The sequence below is a fragment of the Cervus canadensis genome, chromosome 5 (genome assembly GCF_019320065.1).
Source record: "Cervus canadensis isolate Bull #8, Minnesota chromosome 5, ASM1932006v1, whole genome shotgun sequence".
Taxonomy (NCBI): domain Eukaryota; kingdom Metazoa; phylum Chordata; class Mammalia; order Artiodactyla; family Cervidae; genus Cervus; species Cervus canadensis.
The window spans coordinates 27,551,716-27,569,714 of NC_057390.1; the positions used below are offsets into that span (position 1 = coordinate 27,551,716).

At 42.4% G+C, this 17,999-nt stretch overlaps 1 protein-coding gene across 3 annotated transcripts in view; it reads left to right on the plus strand.

Annotated features, from left to right (window-relative positions):
- The window catches only part of PRKCE (protein kinase C epsilon), a 535,293-nt gene that overhangs the window by 476,485 nt on the left and 40,809 nt on the right, over window positions 1-17,999 (plus strand). The gene's annotated exons all lie outside the window — the stretch shown is intronic.

The window sequence follows — 17,999 nt, forward strand, 5'->3', positions numbered from 1 at the left end:
CTCATTCATTGATCTAACTTTGATAGACTTAAACACTTTAAAGACTGGGAACAAGTCTTGTATCTCTCTGATCTTCCATTATATCTAACAAAGATCTTTACATAGTCCTTGTGGTAAATGACAAGGATAATTGTATTATATGTTTATATAATGTCAGATGACCCTGAACAATTAAAAATATTTCTCCACTAGCAGCCTCCACATAATTGGTAAATATGGTGAATCTCAAAAAGAACTCCTTACACACAGTTAAATCTTTTCTAGAAAAAAGGTCACACTTGGATTCTTTCACTGGGACACAAGACACTTTGGTAATGATTTGTTTGGCCCATTTTAGCCATTAGTTGCCCAATACTTTCTGTAGCAATTTCTCAAATTCTACTTCACTGGCTTTAGTCATATATATGTATGCAAACTTTAGAAAATTTGAATTCAGTTAATTTGCATTTATATTTATCTAAATATTAGTAAAAATGTCTTTGGAAAATGAATTGATGTTCTGTACACAGTTCACACATTCCATAGAACTCAGTGATCCATATTCTAACAGAAAGGAAAAATTAGCATGGTCCCCAGTGACTTTGGGGTTACATTTTAGGTAGCAATGATTGGGTTTACTAGTTTGAGTTAATGAGAATTTATCTGGAAGACAGGAATCTTTTCTGAAGTTGGCATATTGGACCAGAGTTTGGCTCTTACCATGCAGAGCTTAAAGAGGATAGGAGAGACAGAAGTCAGTTTCCTATATCATCAGGAGGGAAATGAATTAGTCATTCACTTCATCTAGCCAAAGTAACCGGTGAAATTTTTCAACTTTTTAGTCTCTTTAAGTAATTTCCTTCTACTAAGTTCACACATGCTGATAAACACATACCAAAAATAAAAAAATTAACATGTGAAGGTACTTAGTAGGTACATAAGTAAGCACTCTCTGAGAAAAACAAATGTTTCAGCCTATGACAATGAGTCATTCCTAATTCACATTAGGGTTAAATAAGCATGAAAATCAACGTCCATTCCGTACATAATTACTGCCATAATAAACTGGAGTGTGAATCAAAATCCAGTTGTGCGTGTCTCCATTGTATCTAAGTGAAGTACTTGTTTAAAATGATTAAAAATTATTCAAGGCAAGTTAATCTGTACAAACATCAGGGCAAATGTAAGCAGCAGAATTGAGACTGCCAAGCCATGGTACTAATAGCCCAGCAGGTTGGTTCTTGTAGGGTGCGTCTATTAGGCAGTGTTATTTTATCAGCTTAGCATCCAAGCTGTGGCACAGCCAGCACTAAGCTTCCAGAAGAAAGTTACTTCATGGATCTTTCTTTAGTAAGTACTCCCAAGTGCTACCTGTCTTGGAAGCTGACCCCCTTCAGCCCACAGAGCTATCTCTGGCTTTCCTCTGAGCACCTCTGTTCATTTTTAAGAAGTCAGCCATTACACTTTTAGTGGGTGCCGAATATATCCCAGACACTGTGAGAGGTCCTGTGGGGATGAAGTGGTGAACTCTACTGGGTAGCTTTGTTCCCTCCTTGTGCCCAGTGGGGGAGATAGACAAACAGGTGCTCACACTTCATTGTCATGAATAGTATGGTAGGGGAGGTCCAAATACCTTGGCACTTCTTAGGAGGAGCACTGAACCTAATTGGAGGAGCTCATGAAAGTTTCTCGCAGGAAATGCTGGGAGGTGACCAGTGAGGAGTGGGGAAGAGTGTTCTAGGCAGAGAAGACAGTTTCTGCAAAAACTTAAACATGAGCACTTATTATTTATACCTTTTATTTCATGCTTCTTGATAGTTGAATCTGTTATTTCCCATTGTAGTGTTGGAGTAGAAGCTTTTTTTCCCAACAGAAACTTTCTTTAGTATCCTTGGGTCTCCCCAAGAGTTTGGCAATTGTGAGTTTCCTTCCCACTTGCCTGGAGGGTGAATAATGGTGTCCCAGGTTCTCAGGGAAGCTGGGAGGCAAGAGCAGGGCCAGCACAGAGGAAGTAGACCCTGTGCCTAGGGGACGGGCAGCACTGAGGACAGACAAGGGTGAGATGAGGAAAGTCCTGGGTGGTGAAGACACACTTCACTCATTTACATTTTTCTTAAGGCCCAGCATTAATAGGCTTACCTTAGATGAGCTCTTTTGAAACATGGGTGTTGTCCTTGAGCTTTAAAAGCTAGAGTCTATTTGTGCTATTTTAAGCTTCCAGACCCTTAGCCTAGGAGTTGAAGGGCAGAGTATGGAAAAAAGCAAGGCTTTGGGGCCAGAAAAACCTACAGATCTGGGCCTTCCCAGTAGCTCTGCTGCTTTAGTTTCGATTCTTTATTTATCTTTCAGGTTTGTTCAGTTCAAACTCGTTGATCCTTGCCCTTAAACAATTCATCATTGATATTTTTTTCACATATTGCTAAAACCCTGGATTCCTCATCTCTTAATATAGTGTCCTACGGGAGGATTCCTCTAGGTTTTTATAATATGCTTAATTTATTTTTTTTTTTTTTGAAGATGGAGTAGAAACAGCTGTATAGACCTTTTTTTTTTTTTTAAGGGAGAGAGCCTTAAACCAGCATCTGGTCCTAACCTCTAAGCTGCTGGGTCATGTCAACATTCACTGAGTAGCTGTTATTTGCCTCAGCTTTCTCTTAGAGCATGAAGACCAATGCAGTTGGTATTGCTGGTCCTCACTGTTCTTCTTAATATCGGTCTCAGCTCCCAACCAGCACTGTGCACAGAGTAAGTGGTCAACAGGTATTTGTGAATATATGGTAACCAGCAGGGCCTCTCCACTCTCAAAATCATTGGCCTGGCTCCTTAGGTAGCAAGTTTGTAAGCCTTTGACAATGAGCAGCTGTCATCACGAGCAACCCGTGTGAGTGAGGGGTATTTAGATTGGCCTGGGACTGGGAGGGGGTTAGTCAAGGGTCTTAATAGTAAGCACAGCTCTGGCTAACTTGTACGGAAAAGGAAATTGTTGGACAGAGATAGAGTAGATCATAGACACAACAGGCAAGCTGGAAAATCAAGGGGAAAATGGGCAGGGACCAAGGAGGCTGGACACAGCCATGTCTCTTAAACTTGACCATGGCACACCGCAGTCTGAACAGCTCACAGGCCCTTCATGCCTCATGCCTCAAAAGTCCTAGAAGTATCAAAATGGACATGCCTGAGTGTCCCATGCCCTTCCACAACTCACACCCAAGGTACCCACCCCCTCCTCCCATAACAAAGTCAACTAGAGTGGTAAATTAAGGCAAAATCTAAGCAACACAGCCCACATTCTACAATTCCTATTTATATTTCCTCATTCTGATTTTCCCTTCTGTTGTTGGTGGTGGTGGTTTGCCACTGTGTTGCTTCCTTACAGTGTCACTTAGAATGTAGTCAGTCTAAAAAATCCAACAGACTTTCAAATCTGTTTCTCTGACAGATAGTCATTTTTTGGTTAGTTAGAGAGGAGCAAGAAACTAGTGGTTTGAATGATCATGTTTGGAAATTGCTCATGAAAGGGAATTAAAACTGATCTTTGTCAAGTACCCACTCTGTGCCAGGAACCATAATGAATTCTTCACATATGATTTCATTTAAGCATCACAGTAAGCCTTTGGCAGGAGTATTGTTATCTCCATTTTACAGGTGAGGGGCCTGCGGCTCTGTGAGCATCAGTCACTGTCTTCACATTATTCTTGATAATAATACAGTCAGAGTAATCTTTAAACTCATATCTGTGAAACATCACAGTCTCCTGCTTGATCTTTGGTTCTCTGCCTTACTAATCCTCCCATGGCATCACAGAGAGTCCCTGTTTTGGTGAACATCTCCTAATCCTATGTCATTGACCTTTAACCAGTTTTCCAAGGACCCCAAATCTAGACTGCTTTTGACCATTAAAAATAAGATTGAAAAAAAAAAATAAGATTGACAAGCCAATGAAGTGTCATTATTTAGAAATCAGGGCTGGATGACCACACACCAAAAGACCTTCTGGTCTGAAAATTTGGGTGGGTGATCTTGAAGTGACAGCACCAGAGAACAACCAGGCTGTCAGGGTTAATGACCTCTCTTGGCACTTGCACTGGGGCAGGCATTGTGGGCCTGGGAAGGATGTGGATGGTGGAGCAGATGTGGGTCCTTCTTTGAGCAGCTTATAGCTTCTCAGGAAGTCCTTCAGTGCCAATGTCTCTACCATCCAGTGTAGACACATGTGGACTGTATGGTTAGGAGCTCACTCTGCAAGGTACAGGCCTTCGTTCCTACCTCGACACTAACCATAGGCTTCTAGGCAGGCTGTTTACCCTCTCAAGGTCTCAGTTTTGCCATCCATAAAACAGGAGTGATGTTAATCCCATTTCAGAGAATTTGGAGAAGTTGATGAGATCTTCTACATGAGGTGCAGCACGGTGGCTTTAGGATTTTCTCCTGGCTCCACCTGCAGGTGGCAGAAGCCAAATCAGTATTCTGTCTCTTGAAAGTCATCTCACAAAGGCCCAAGCACTTAGAAGGTGCTCAATAAATGCTTGTCACTTAATGGAAAAGAAGCAAGGACATGGACCAGAGTTCATCCCCGACAAAATATTGATAGCACTTTCATTTCTTAACATATATTTATTGTTCTATTAATTGATTATCAATTTCCATATTAGAATGTAAACTCCATGAGGGCAGGGAGTTTGTTTCGTCCATGATGAGAGCAGTACAGTAGCTGTTGGGAAAATATTTGAATGCGTGAGTAAATGGCCTTTGCTATGAAAGGGAAATAGGTTGGCTGGAAACCTGTGGGTAGTCTCTGCCCTGTAACCTCCTAGCCCTAAGTAGGCCGTCCCACTGTCCCACGGAGACTCCAGCCAACTTGGGTTCCTGCTGGCAGCCACCCACGGGAAGCTGCCTGTGCCTGCCCCTGGCTCCAGCCAGCCAGCTCACCTGTGGGGCCCAGGGCAGTGCTTTTCAGATTGGCAACTGCTTAGTCTGATGTCGTAAAACTCACTGAGAATTGCTGCCATTTGGGTTTATGATTTTCATTGTTTTATAGTTTATACTTGTGCCCTGCAGTAATTTTCCATTAAATCAGAACATTGTTTCAAAAAAGAGCTGATGTGGTTGTAGATATATATATATACATATCTTTAAAGCTGATCGCTGGCAATTAAAAACTGACAGCTATCAGCAGATTAAAAAATTAGCATTTGTTTAATAAAGTTCTATTTGAAGCTCTTAGTGCCTGAAAATGGTGATTTTTTTTTTTAGCCTGATAAGGTGACAGATTTTACATTTGCATACAGTGAAGGCTTTAAGTGTAATTGTTGTTTCTAAGCCTGTTAACATAAACTAGTAGGTAAAAATAAGTTGCAAAATTGGGAAGGGACCAATGACAGAATATAGTCTAAGACATTACTAAAACTTCTATTGATTTTATGTAAAACATATTCTATAGGTACATGTATTATACTATATATATATAATAATTATATAGAATATGAATATATATACAAATTATTATACTAAATATTCATTATATACATTAATCATACTAGATGCTTTATTACAGACATACTTAGTGTGTGTATATAGGCAACATACAACTCCAAACATCTCTCTATATTTGGTATGAATTAATCCTACTGTATATTATATATATGTACAGTTCAGTTGACCCTTGAACAGCACAGGGATTAGAGGAACCAAGCAAAAAGTTACATGCAAGCTTCATGTATAGACTTCATGCAAATTTCATGTAAAAACTTCATGTATAAGTTACAATCAACCCTTCATACTCATGGTTCCATATTCACGGATTTAACCAACTGTGTTAAGTGTTCAGTACGTATTTATAGGAAATAAAACCACCAGATTGACTTGGTTTGATCTCCTTGCAGTCCAAGGGACTCTTAAGAGTCTTCTCCAACACCACAGTTCAAAGCATCAATTCTTCGGCACTCAGCCTTCTTTATGGTCCAACTCTCACATCCATACATGACTACTGGAAAAACCATAACTTTGACTAGATGGACCTTTGTCAGCAAAGTAATGCCTCTAATTTTTAATATGCTGTCTACGTTGGTCATAGCTTTTCTTCCAAGGAGCAAGTGTCTTTTAATTTCATGGCTGAAGTCATCACCTGCAGTGATTTTGGAGCCCAAGAAAAGAAAATCTATCACTGTTTCCATTGTTTCCCCATCTATTTGCCATGAAGTGATGGGACCAGATGCCATGATCTTAGTTTTTTGAATGTTGAGTTTTAAGCCAGCTTTTTCACTCTCGTCTTTCACTTTCATCAAGAGACTCCTCAATTCCTCTTCACTTTCTGCCATAAGGGTGGTGTCATCTGCATGTCTGAGGTTATTGATGTTTCTCCCGGCAATCTTGATTCCAGCTTGTGCTTCATCTAGCCCCGCATTTCACATCATGTACTCTGCATATAAGTTGAATAACCAAGGTGATAATATACAGTCTTGACGTATTCCTTTCCCAGTTTGGAACCAGTCCATTGTTCCATGTCCAGTTTTAACTATTGCTTCTTGGCCTGCATACAGATTTCTCAGGAGACAGGTAAGGTGCTCTGGTATTCCCATCTCTTCCAGAATTTTTCACAGTTTGTTGTGATCCACACAGTCAAAGGCTTTGGCGTAGTCAATGAAGCAGAAGTGGATGTTTTTCTGGAACTCTCTTGCTTTTTCTATGATCCAGCAGATGTTGGTAATTTGATCTCTGGTTCCTCTGCCTTTTCTGAATCCAGCTTGAACATCTGGAAGTTCATGGTTCACATACTGTTGAAGCCTCACTTGGAGAATTTTGAGCATTACTTTGCTAGTGTGTGAGATGAGTGCAATTGTGCAGTAGTTTGAACATTCTTTGGCATTGCCTTTCTTTGGGATTGGAATGAAAACTGACCTTTTCCAGTCCTGTGGCCACTGCTGAGTTTTCCAAATTTGCTGGCATATTGAGTGCAGCACTTTCACAGCATCATCTTTTAGGACTTGAAATAGCTCAGCTGGAATTCCATCATGTCCACTAGCTTTGTTCGTAGTGATGCTTCCTAAGGCCCAGTTGACTTCGGATTCCAGGATGTCTGGCTCTAAGTGAGTGATCACACCATCAGGTGTTTTGGGTCATTAAGAGCTTTTTTGTATAGTTCTTCGTGTATTCTTGCCACCTTTTCTTAATATCTTCTGCTTCTGTTAGGTCTATACCATTTCTGTTCTTTTTATGTGCCCATCTTTGCACAAAATGTCCCCTTGGTAGCTCTAATTTTCTTGAAGAGATCTTTAGTTTTTCCCATTCAAAGTTTTCCTTTATTTCTTAGCATTGATCATTTAAGAAGGCTTTCTTACTTCTCCTTGCTACTCTTTGGAACTCTATATTCAGATGGGTCTTATCCATATCTATGCCCAAACAACCTGCTCTGCTGTGAGGATATGTTCAGCTGGTGATTGCCAGCCAAGTCACTCTGAATTTTAGCTGAATGACATCAGGAAAATCCAAATTCTGCTTCAAGAATGGTCCTATGGTTTAAAAAAGAAAAAAAAAAGGTAGCTGACTCAGGCTGGATTCGGAGGTGGGATAAAGAGGCGGCCATTAGGAGAGTCCTGGAGGGAACCTCCGCCCCCTCCAGGCAGAATTTGGGAAGTGGTATCGCACCATCTCCTCCACCAACTCTCCAGTCTTCTGACAAGTCTATGGAGGTTCCTGGGGGAAGTTGTATATATCAAGCTGCAAATGCCCATCTTAACTTAATGACACTGAATAGATTTGCAAGTCATCAGAAGGACTTGTCATTTAGGGGAGAGTGGTTTTTCAAGGTAAGGGAGTAAAAAATATATCCTGAATGCAGTTGCCCGCTCCAGTGGAGCAGTAGGTAGGGAGTGCCAGGGAGGTCAGCCAGAGGGCCGTGAGGCTGGTGGATTAGAGAGAGGGACCCAGGAAACTGGACTGTTGTTCGGCTGGGTGCACCCACTCACAAGGAGGGGAAGCTGCTAGGTCCTTCTCGGTTAGAGCCTGGAAGCCTCCTGGAGAACATGGAGCTCCAGTGTGTTTTCTCTGAATGAAAATTCTTCCTATGTGGACACTAGGTTGTCTTATGCAGGGACATGTCTCCCAGTGTCACTAGCAGAATTGTTGCTTTATTTCATTTCCTGAGTGAAATTTTGGAAATTCCTTCTCTTTTTCCCATTGACAGGTTTGACATTTTCTTTTCTTTACTGACACTATTCACCAGGCCAACCCTGGCACTTGATACCTCTGTTGATTTGGCAAGTCATTTCTTGAAATGTATAATTTATTATTAGTGCATGCTAAGTTACTTTAGTCGTGTTCAACTCTCTGTGACCCTGTGGACTGTAGCCTGCCAGGCTTCTCTGTCCATGGGATTCTCTAGGCAAGAGTACTGGAAAGGGTTAGAATACTGGAGTAGGTTATTGTTAGTAGTATTATCATTACTATTATTATTATTTCTAAATTGGAGTCACAAAGCATAAAGAGAAAATATCAATAAATATAAATAAAGGTAAGCAATGTATCTCCCTGGGCCTAAGTTGGATAGAAAGAACTTGAAGCTGCTGGATCACCAAACTTGAGGCCCCCAGCAGCATGGCAGTGACTGGCCAGGTCCTTTGGTAGACTGTCCCTCCTCCTTGGGCTTCCTGGACATTGAGCCTCCTGAGCTTCCTCTCTGGTTGTTCGGTTGCAAGTCCCACCCATTAAATGCTAGGCTTACTCACAGACCAATCTTAGCTTTCTTCTCTTCTCACACCGTACTATCTATCTTCTCAGAACATCTCACCCACACTCATTCATTCTCCAGCCCAAACCTTCCTATATCACCACCTGGTCAGCATGTTCAGTTAAGTGTTACTGAGGCATCTCAGACTTGGGCTATGCAAATTGACCTACTGGTCAACCCCTGCCCTCACTCCACAACCTGGACCTCCCCAGTATATATATATATATAGTAGGTGCCTCATAAATATTTATCAAGTGAAGCACTCTTCACTGGGAGTGCTCCAGCACTCCCAGTTCTAATTGTCTTTGTTTCATAAACTCTGCAAGATTATGTCCTCCCTGATAAAAGAGAGGAAGTTTTTGACCTGCCTCGTCCTCATGGACCTGTGCATCCCCCTTAGCCCAAGCCCACAAACACACGTGTGGCATGAACACAGCATGTACCCGTCCCTAGCAGCATGTATGCCTACACATGCACATACACCTACACCTCTGATCAGCTGAAAAGCACCACTCGGTCTCAAAGCAAATACCTACTGTGGCCAAATTAAACAAATATAAATGTACAACTTCTTTTTTTAAGAATAATAAAATCTGTTTTCTGTCCCTTCAGAGGTCAGTCCGTTTCCAGCTCCCTGGCCTTGCCGGAGGCCTCTGACATCCTCCAAGTAACTTGGGTGACCCCCACTTTGCAGGAAGACGTGCTTGCCCTACATCCTCCTCAACTTGTTGGAGTTGCATTTGCGTTTTCTCAGCTCTTTATCTGGGTTGGGCTGACCTGTGAGGGACTGATCACTCTCTGAGCACGTGGCTCCTTGCGTAGCTGGACATGGAAGCCATTCACTCACAATATGGCAATTTCTCGTCCTGACAAAAGAGTTTGAAGAGTGGTTTTCTGGCCTTCCTGTCCGGGAATTCTGGGCCCTGAATAGGGTTCCATAGTCCACTTCTGCCAGACTCCAGGAACGCCCCCAGAAAGGTTACTCTTGGTCCTTTAGCTGGAGTGGCCCTTTCTATGATGGCAGAGTGCTGGCTGGGTTCTGAGCTGCAAATAGCTGGGCCCAAAAAAGATGAGACCAGCAACCCTTGCCTTCTAAGGACAGTGATGGTATCCTGTTTGTCCCTCTGGTATAGAACTTACCATCCCAAGTATTCTGGACTCATGTCCACTTATGTCTTAAAGACAGCTTTCCGTGAGGAGAGGGACTATGTCCTCTCTCAGTATCCTCAGGGCCTAGCTCTAAAGCAGACCCTGAGTAGCATCTCAGTACATAGTCTGGAGCATTATGTAGTAGGGCCAAGCAGTCAATGGATATATTAGGAGTTGTTGTCATGCCACTAAGCAGACTGTCCTTAGAATGGGCTTAATATGGATCCTGCCCATTATATGGGCAAACTCAACAAACACTGAAGGCCAGGCATTTTGCAAGGCTCTAGGGACCAAGATGCAGACACAAAGACATAGTTCTTATGGAGCTCATGTGAGGGAAACTGTAAACTCAAGGATGTAAACAAGCAAAGTAATTGCAAGTTGTAATCATTGCTGCTTAGGAAACTAGCAGGGTGACTGAAAATAAAGGAAAGGGAGGGGCAAGAGGTGATGGGCTGCTTTAGACAGGGTGGCCAAGAAAGGCATCTTTGAGAAAAGGGGATGGAGACCAGAATGCCAAGGAACCTGTTCTCTAGGGAGAGGGAACAGCCACGTGGGAAAGGCATCAAGGCAGGAAAGTGCTCAGTGAGCTTGAGGAGCTGTCACACAAACCCTGTGGCTGGACAGAGGGGAGACGGGCACCAAATGAGACAGGGAAGGGCCAGCCCCAAGGCCAGAGTAAGGCTGTTAGGTGCCATTCTGACTGCCATGGAAGTTGCTGGTGTCAACAAAGGGTTCTTCCTGCGTGAAACCAGAGAATGGACTGGAAGGTGCAAGAGAACATTAGATTCAGCTGCCTCTGTGGGTTTTGGCCTTAGTTTTAGTATTTTTTTAAAGAACAATGTATCTTAGTTGTTTCATATGTTATCTGAAAATAGGATCATCTGACTGGAGGAGCCATGATCCACAAAATTCACTTCTCTATTCATTCCTTTCTTCATTCCTCTGACCAATGGGTATTGGGAAGCTAGGGTGCTTCAGGCACTGGAGGGATTCCCAGGCCCTGCCCCCATGGAGTGGGGCATTGTGGAAGACAGATACTCCCAGTGGGGCCTGTGCCAAGACATTAAGGCAGGAGGTAGTCTCACACATCTAGGAAACCACCCACAGGCCCCACATTTGGATTTTGAGGGGAGTATGTTGAGGGATGAGGCTAAAATGCCAGGCTGGTGGAGACCACACAGCGTCTCGCACACCATGTTAGAAAGCGATAACCCTATATGCAAAACAGAAAAAGAGACGCGGATGTACAGAACAGACTTTTGGACTCTGTGGGAGAAGGCGAGGGTGGGTTGTTTTGAGAGAACAGCATCGAAACATGTATACTATCTATGGTGAAACAGATCACCAGCCCAGGTTGGATGCATGAGACAAGTGCTCAGGCCTGGTGCACTGGGAAGACCCAGAGGGATCGGGTGGAGAGGGAGGTGGGAGGGGGCATCGGGATGGGGAATACATGTAAATCCATGGCTGATTCATGTCAATGTATGACAAAACCCACTACAATATAAAAAAACAGAAAGCGAGTTCATGGGGTGCCCTTGAAGAACGCAAGTAGTAGGAGATAGTGGTCAGATTTACATTTTGTATCAAAATGTCTGCTGGCAAAGGTTTGCTCAGGAGTAGAAAGGGAAACATTTGGTGTCCAACAGCCAGGATTGCAAGTTCAAGATTCATGTGTCCAGCTGCCTTAGCTTCCCAGAATGTTAGAGCAAGAGTCCTGGGGAATTAATGTGTCCAGTCATTGCACCTCATAGTTGAGGACAGTAAAGCTGAGAAAAGCAGCTTGCTTGAGGTCACCATTGTCCTTGGTCCTAGTCTGTACACTGAACCCCAGATAGCCATTTCAAAGCCAAGTTGATTGATGACCTGGAGAGGAATGAGAGGACTAGGTGTTAAGTGTCAGGTCAGGGCAGCCCATCCTCCTTGCTGAGGACACAAGTCAAGGCCTATTTCCCATCAGTGGAGGTCAGGATATTATCCATGAGTATTAAGGATAAGAATTTGCTTTCATTACTGTGGGTGAGAAAAAAAAAAAGTAATTGGAGAATCATGCGATCAGACAAGTGATTCTACAGTGATTTCAAGTCTTAATGCCCAGGTACAACCCCAGGCTGTTTATTTTGGCTATGAACAGGGATGCTCTTTCACACCTCAGGTTTCTAGTTGTCAGTATAGTAGCTTCAAGTCCACTGTCTTCAGAAGGGGGTCTTCTATTTGGTCCAAACTGCAGTGTGTAGCTTATCAGTTACATCTTATAACCATGTTGCCATGAGTCAAGAGCAACCACCACCCCAAAAGCAAAAATTGTGTTTTCAATCCCACAAAAAGGGCAAAAGCATGGTACAGCATTTTTTTTCCTCCCCAGATGACACAGCAAAATGATTAAGAACATGGGAGTTGATGTCAGGCAGCACCAACTCTGTCACTCTCCACCTCTGTGTTCTGGACCAGGTCAGTGACATCTGAGGCCCTTCTTCCTCCTCTTTAAGAAGAAGAGAATAATAATCTGACAAGATTTGTAGACTATTTGTTAGATTAAATGAGATAATATGTGTAAAAGATGTACCGTTGAGCCCGAGAATATAGAAGCATCTGAAAAAAAAAAAGTTGGTTTTGACTTGGTTCCTAAATGAATGAACTTTTTCCTATGAAAAGACTTGGAGAAAGATTTCTCTGCAGACTGGCCCAGAGTGAAATATTATCATTAACTCTCAGGGAGTGGAGGTTTTTTTTAAAATCATTTACCTTGGTTCTGAGAGCAAATTATTCTTTTCTATTTGATAGAGAGGCAGGAGGTGCAGTCTCCTAGGCTTCTCCTGTGCCATCCCGTCTGGCATAGGGTCATACTTGAGTGACATGGCCTCTCTGGGAGAAATGGGAGGTGGCTGCAGCAGAGAAAGCCAGGAGAAAGGATGACAGCTGGTCACCAACATTTGCTGCCAGCTTTAGGGGAGTCTGCATTGACGGGGCAAATGGTCTTTTTGTTGAGCTTATTATTAAGTTTGTGAAAGTGTTTGACGTCATCTGCCAGAAGAGCCTGGATTCCCATCTGATTAACCACAGTCATTTGCAAGTCTCCACTACTTGCCCAAAAACAAGCAGAGTTTCTTCATAACCTCCCCCTGAGGGCCTGTTCTCTGGTGATCCAAATACTTGGCATCCCAAGAAGTAATCTTTTGCATCTCTTATCTTCACATAAATGGAAGAATTTACTGTCAGTTTCTGTGGCACTCAGGCCTGAGCTTTGTGGAATTAGCCTGCTGGTGGGGTACGCATACCAGGAAGTGAGGGTACTAAAATAAATGGAACCAGGGTGAAGGAGACAGGCACATATCGGTCTCTTCCTTTAGGACACGTTTTCAAGTCAAGAAAAAAAAAAATTTTTTTCTTTTTTTTTCTGAGTCTCATGGGTGCCAACCCTTTGCTAAATGCTCTGTGGTTTACAGAAGAGTTTCTTGGCGTTTATTCCTGGGAAATCTAACCATCACACTGGGGCACTATAATTTTACAAATGGCAAAGAATGAAATTTTCAGTCGAGATGGTGCTGTGGGAGGAAAGGAGGGCTGTACCCAACTTCTGAAGTGCCAACCCCAACTCACGTCACTAAGCCTTGTGCTCCCCAGGTTCTTTATCTATAAATTGGGGGTGGTGCTACCCACTGCCCAGGGCTGTTGTGGTGAGTAAGAAAGATAAGGCATGTGATAGCCGTAAGGATGTGGAAGCCCAGAGCTTAGGAACAGGTTACAGCTGTGAACCACAGCCACCCCGTGGGCCCCACTCCCAGCTGTGGAGATCCCGGGGCCTGAGCATTTTGCTAACTAAGGGTCTGGAAGCTGTCATGTCAGTCCTGACTAGAAACACCTGTGCTGCCCCACCCCACACCGCCCCCCTTGGTCCCTACCTTCTTCCCATTGTCTTCTCCCCTGGGGCTGTAGGTGTTCCCATCAGGAGTCATTCCTCAGGCCCAGGGGAAAGGAATCTGTGATTTTTCTCACTGGGCTAGACTGAAAATTTCAGTCTCTGTCCCCTTTAAGTGTCAATTGTTGCTTTCTCTCATGTGTTACAGTTGCATAGGCTTCCTATTTGTCATCCCACAGTGTCTCTCTCTGTGGCTTATACACAGTAGGATGTGCATGTTAGTTGCTTTGTCCGACTTTTTGCGACCCCATGGACTGCAGCCCATCAGGCTCCTCTACACAATAGGAGGTAGTAAGTATTTTTTAAAAATTCTAGTGACTTGCCCTCACATGGCAAGTGGGTTTTAAGCAATGACTGTTAGAGATCCCCATAGAGTACTGGGGTAACTACAGTGTCTCAGGCATTGTGCCTGAGCTTTCACATTGGTTACATCATTCAGCCATGACAGTGTTCTGCTTATTTTACAGATAAAAGCACTGAGTCCCAAAGATATTTTGGACTAGTCCAACACCATCCAACTAAAAAGTAGCCTAGTTAGGATTTAGATACAGAACTGTCTCACTGTCTGTCAGGAAGAGACAAGTGGGGGTACCTCCCTGGCATCTCAGGTCACAACACAGAGGCATCCACAGTTTCTTTGGTCACTAGGTGCATAAATAGCCTTGGGGAAGGTGGGTAGGGGTATACAATTCTAAGAAGCCAAATTATGTATTTCAAACTGTCATGGATACATTTCTAGAAATATCAACAGTTGATTCCATGTCATGCTAAAAGTATACTTTTGTTAAAAGTAGAACTATAATTCGACCTACTGTTAATCTAGCCCCATCTCTAACAGATGTGGTAGGAAGACCTCACTTCTCCTCAGCACAAGAGCATTTCTTCCCCAGCTCACAGCAAACTCATTGTAGGGACCTTTGCTTTCACTCAAAGGTTCCTTTCCCTTTTTTCAACACAATAAACTAGTATAGTTGATCAGAGAAGAAAAGTTAGTTTTTTTCCCCTCCTTAAAACCAACTGCTAGGCCTCCCTGCCATCCCCATAGGTTTTATAGAATTTTTTTAAGGTATCTTGTTTAGGGAATTTCCTTTCTTGCTGTCTTTGGAATTTCTGGAAGAGAGCTATGCTCCTTCCCCAAGGGAGCCTTGGTCATACCATCCTGCCTCTAAATCAGCCCATCCCTGTCAGCCACTGTGACCTCTCAGCCTCTGTAGTCCCCTTCTCACCACAAAGCCTTCTTTTCCTAGCCCAAGGGATCTGGGCCCAAGCAGCAGATAGATTTCCAGCTCACAGGTGGGTCTCATATTTGGCATAAGGTGGTCACAGGCAGCTGTGTGGAGTTAGCATAGCATTGCTTCTCACCAACCTGTGGCCTTGGGCAAGTAACTCGCCTTTTCTAAGCATTCATTTCTTCATACATTTAAAAAGGTGGTTGTTGATGCCAGATGTCAGCAGGGTTGTTGTGGTCAGGGTTCTTGTCTCCCAGGATGAAATGGCAGAGAATACCATAAGCAGATGCACCCTTTCCTGGTAGCCAGATCATGGCTTCCAAATCCCTCTTTGGCTTCATGATATGGGTCAGGCCATCTTGGAGCTTTTGATCACTGTTTAAGACTTAAATTTGAGAAACAGTTGTCCACCAGAGGCCCTGCAAGGAGGGGCAGGGTCCTTATCTTCAGGATTGAAGGTGGCTGCCAGACATTACATCCGCATTCAAGTAATAGTCTAGAGGAAGAAATGAAAAAGAAGAGTAAGGCTCTTCCTTTCAAGGAGACTTTCACACATCTGATTGGCTAGAACCTAGTCACATAACCATGCCCAGCTCTAAAGAAGGCTATAAATCCTAGTTTGTAGCTGCATCACTGTGTGCTTGGCTTAAAAGAAATCAACATTCTCTCACTGTGGCAGAAAGTGAGAGTGAATATTGGGACCACGGGCAGGCTGCCATGAAATGTAACAAAAAGGTAAAAGATCTACAAGAGAGAACTTTAAAATGCTCCGACAGGACACAGACGAGACTTGAACAAATGGAAAGACAAACAATGTTATTGAATTGGAAGACTCAACATCATAGAAAGATCAATTCTCCCTGAGTTAATTTATAACTTTAAACATGTTTCCAATAAAAACATCACTAAGAATTTTTTTTTTTAACTAGACAGATGATTCTAAAGTTCAAATGGAAAAATAAATAAGCAAGAGTAGCCAGGAACTTTTGAAAAAGGAGAAGGAGGGGACCAGCCCTACTGTCAATTAAAATATATTTTAGACCTACAATAATTTAAAAAGTGTGGTACAGATCAACGTTATAGAGTGAAGAGTAAAGGAATAAATCCAAATATAGATGGACATTTAATACCAGTATTTAATAAAGGTAGTTTTTCAATCAGTGAGGAAAAGATGAACTATTTAACGTATGGGATTGGGACACTTTACTAGAAGTCTGAAAACAAAGTTGGATCTATACTTCCTACGTTTTATCAAGATAAACTCCATGCATATCACGGACTTATCTTTATATAATGAAAGCATAAAAGTACTAGTGAAAAACCTTGGGAGAATGCTTTTATAACTTTGAAATAGGTAGAGCAAAGCTTTTCAAATGAAAACATAAACTCTAAAACCTATAAAATTAAACATCAGTTCACTTACATCAAAAATAATATTGGCCTGGCAAGAGCTGGCATAAGCAATGTCAAAGTCAAAGAGTAAACTGGGACAAGCATTTGCAATTCTTAGCCCACACAAAGGCTGTTTCCTAATATAGAAAGAACTCCTGACAATCAACAAAAAACAAACACCACCAAAGGAAAATGGGTAACTGACAATTCACGGAGAAAAAAAAATACAGATCACTTTTAAATATAGGAAAATAGCTCAAACTTACAGAGAAAGCTAAGGATATATACTGAAGTACTGTTTTTACCTATCAGACTACCAGAAACCTGATAACACACCAGGGTAGCAAGCAGGAACTATCACCTTTGCTTCTGGAAGTATAAATTGTTCAACCTCCAAGGAGAGCAGTTTGACAACATTCATCAAAATCAACATTTTTGTACTATTAGACTCTAATTTCTAGGATATATGCACAATTACCTTCATATATGTAAAGATTTCATATGTACAAGCTAAGTCACAGCAGCACTGTTTATAGTAGCGCAATATTAGAAGCATCTTAAACAGGCCCCCCAAAAATATGATGGAGTATTATGCAACCATAGAAAAGGATTTGGAGGCTCTTCATGTACCAAGACAGAAAGATTTCCAATATATCCAGTAAATAAGTAAAAGATACAAGGTCCAAATGAGTGCATATAACAAGTTCCCAGTTAGTTAAAGGGGGGAAATGAATGTGTATTCACATTTTCTTATTTATGTCTAAAGTGTGATCAAGAGGATGCACAAGGAATAAGTTAAAAGCAATTGCCTATAGCGGGGAAGGGACAGAGGCAGAGGGGAGAATATTTCCTGTATGCCCTTTACACTTTGAGTTTTATGAACACATGAATGTATTACCTATTGAAAAAAATTGAGTGAAACTATTAATAGATCAGCTTAATAAAGGCCTGTCACATTGGCTTATATATAAGGGAAGGGATGTTGCTGTATTTGTTTCCATTATTAAAAAAAAAGAAGAAAAACCTACTCCTTAAACCAAAGGATCAATGATTTCGAACTGTGGTGTTGGAAAAGACTCTTGAGAGTCCTTTAGACTGCAAGGAGATCAAACCAGTCAATCCTAAAAGAAATCAACCCTGAATACTCTTTGGAAGGACTGATGCTGAAGCTCCAGTACTTTGGTCACATGATGCAAAGAGCTGACTCATTGGTAAAGACCCTGATGCTGGGAAAGATTAAAGGCAGAAGAAGAGGGTGACAAAGGATGAGATGGTTGGATGGCATCACCAATTCAATGGACATGAACTTGGGCAAACTCTGGGAGATAGTGAAAAAGAGGGAGGCCTGGCACGCTGCAGTACCTAGGGTGGCAAAGAGTTAGACATAACTTAGCAACTGAACAACAACTCCATAAACAATGTTCCAGTCCTCAACAGTGCCCTGACCTTGTATTTGGGGATTGAATAGAGGATTGATGTCTAGGCCGGAGCCCCTCTTTGCAAAGCTGTCAGTCCACAAGTTTGGCAAGTACCTAAGGGCCAGGGGAAATTTCTCTCAAAAGGAAAAGCCCAGTCACTCTGCCATGCAAGCTGGACTGCAGGG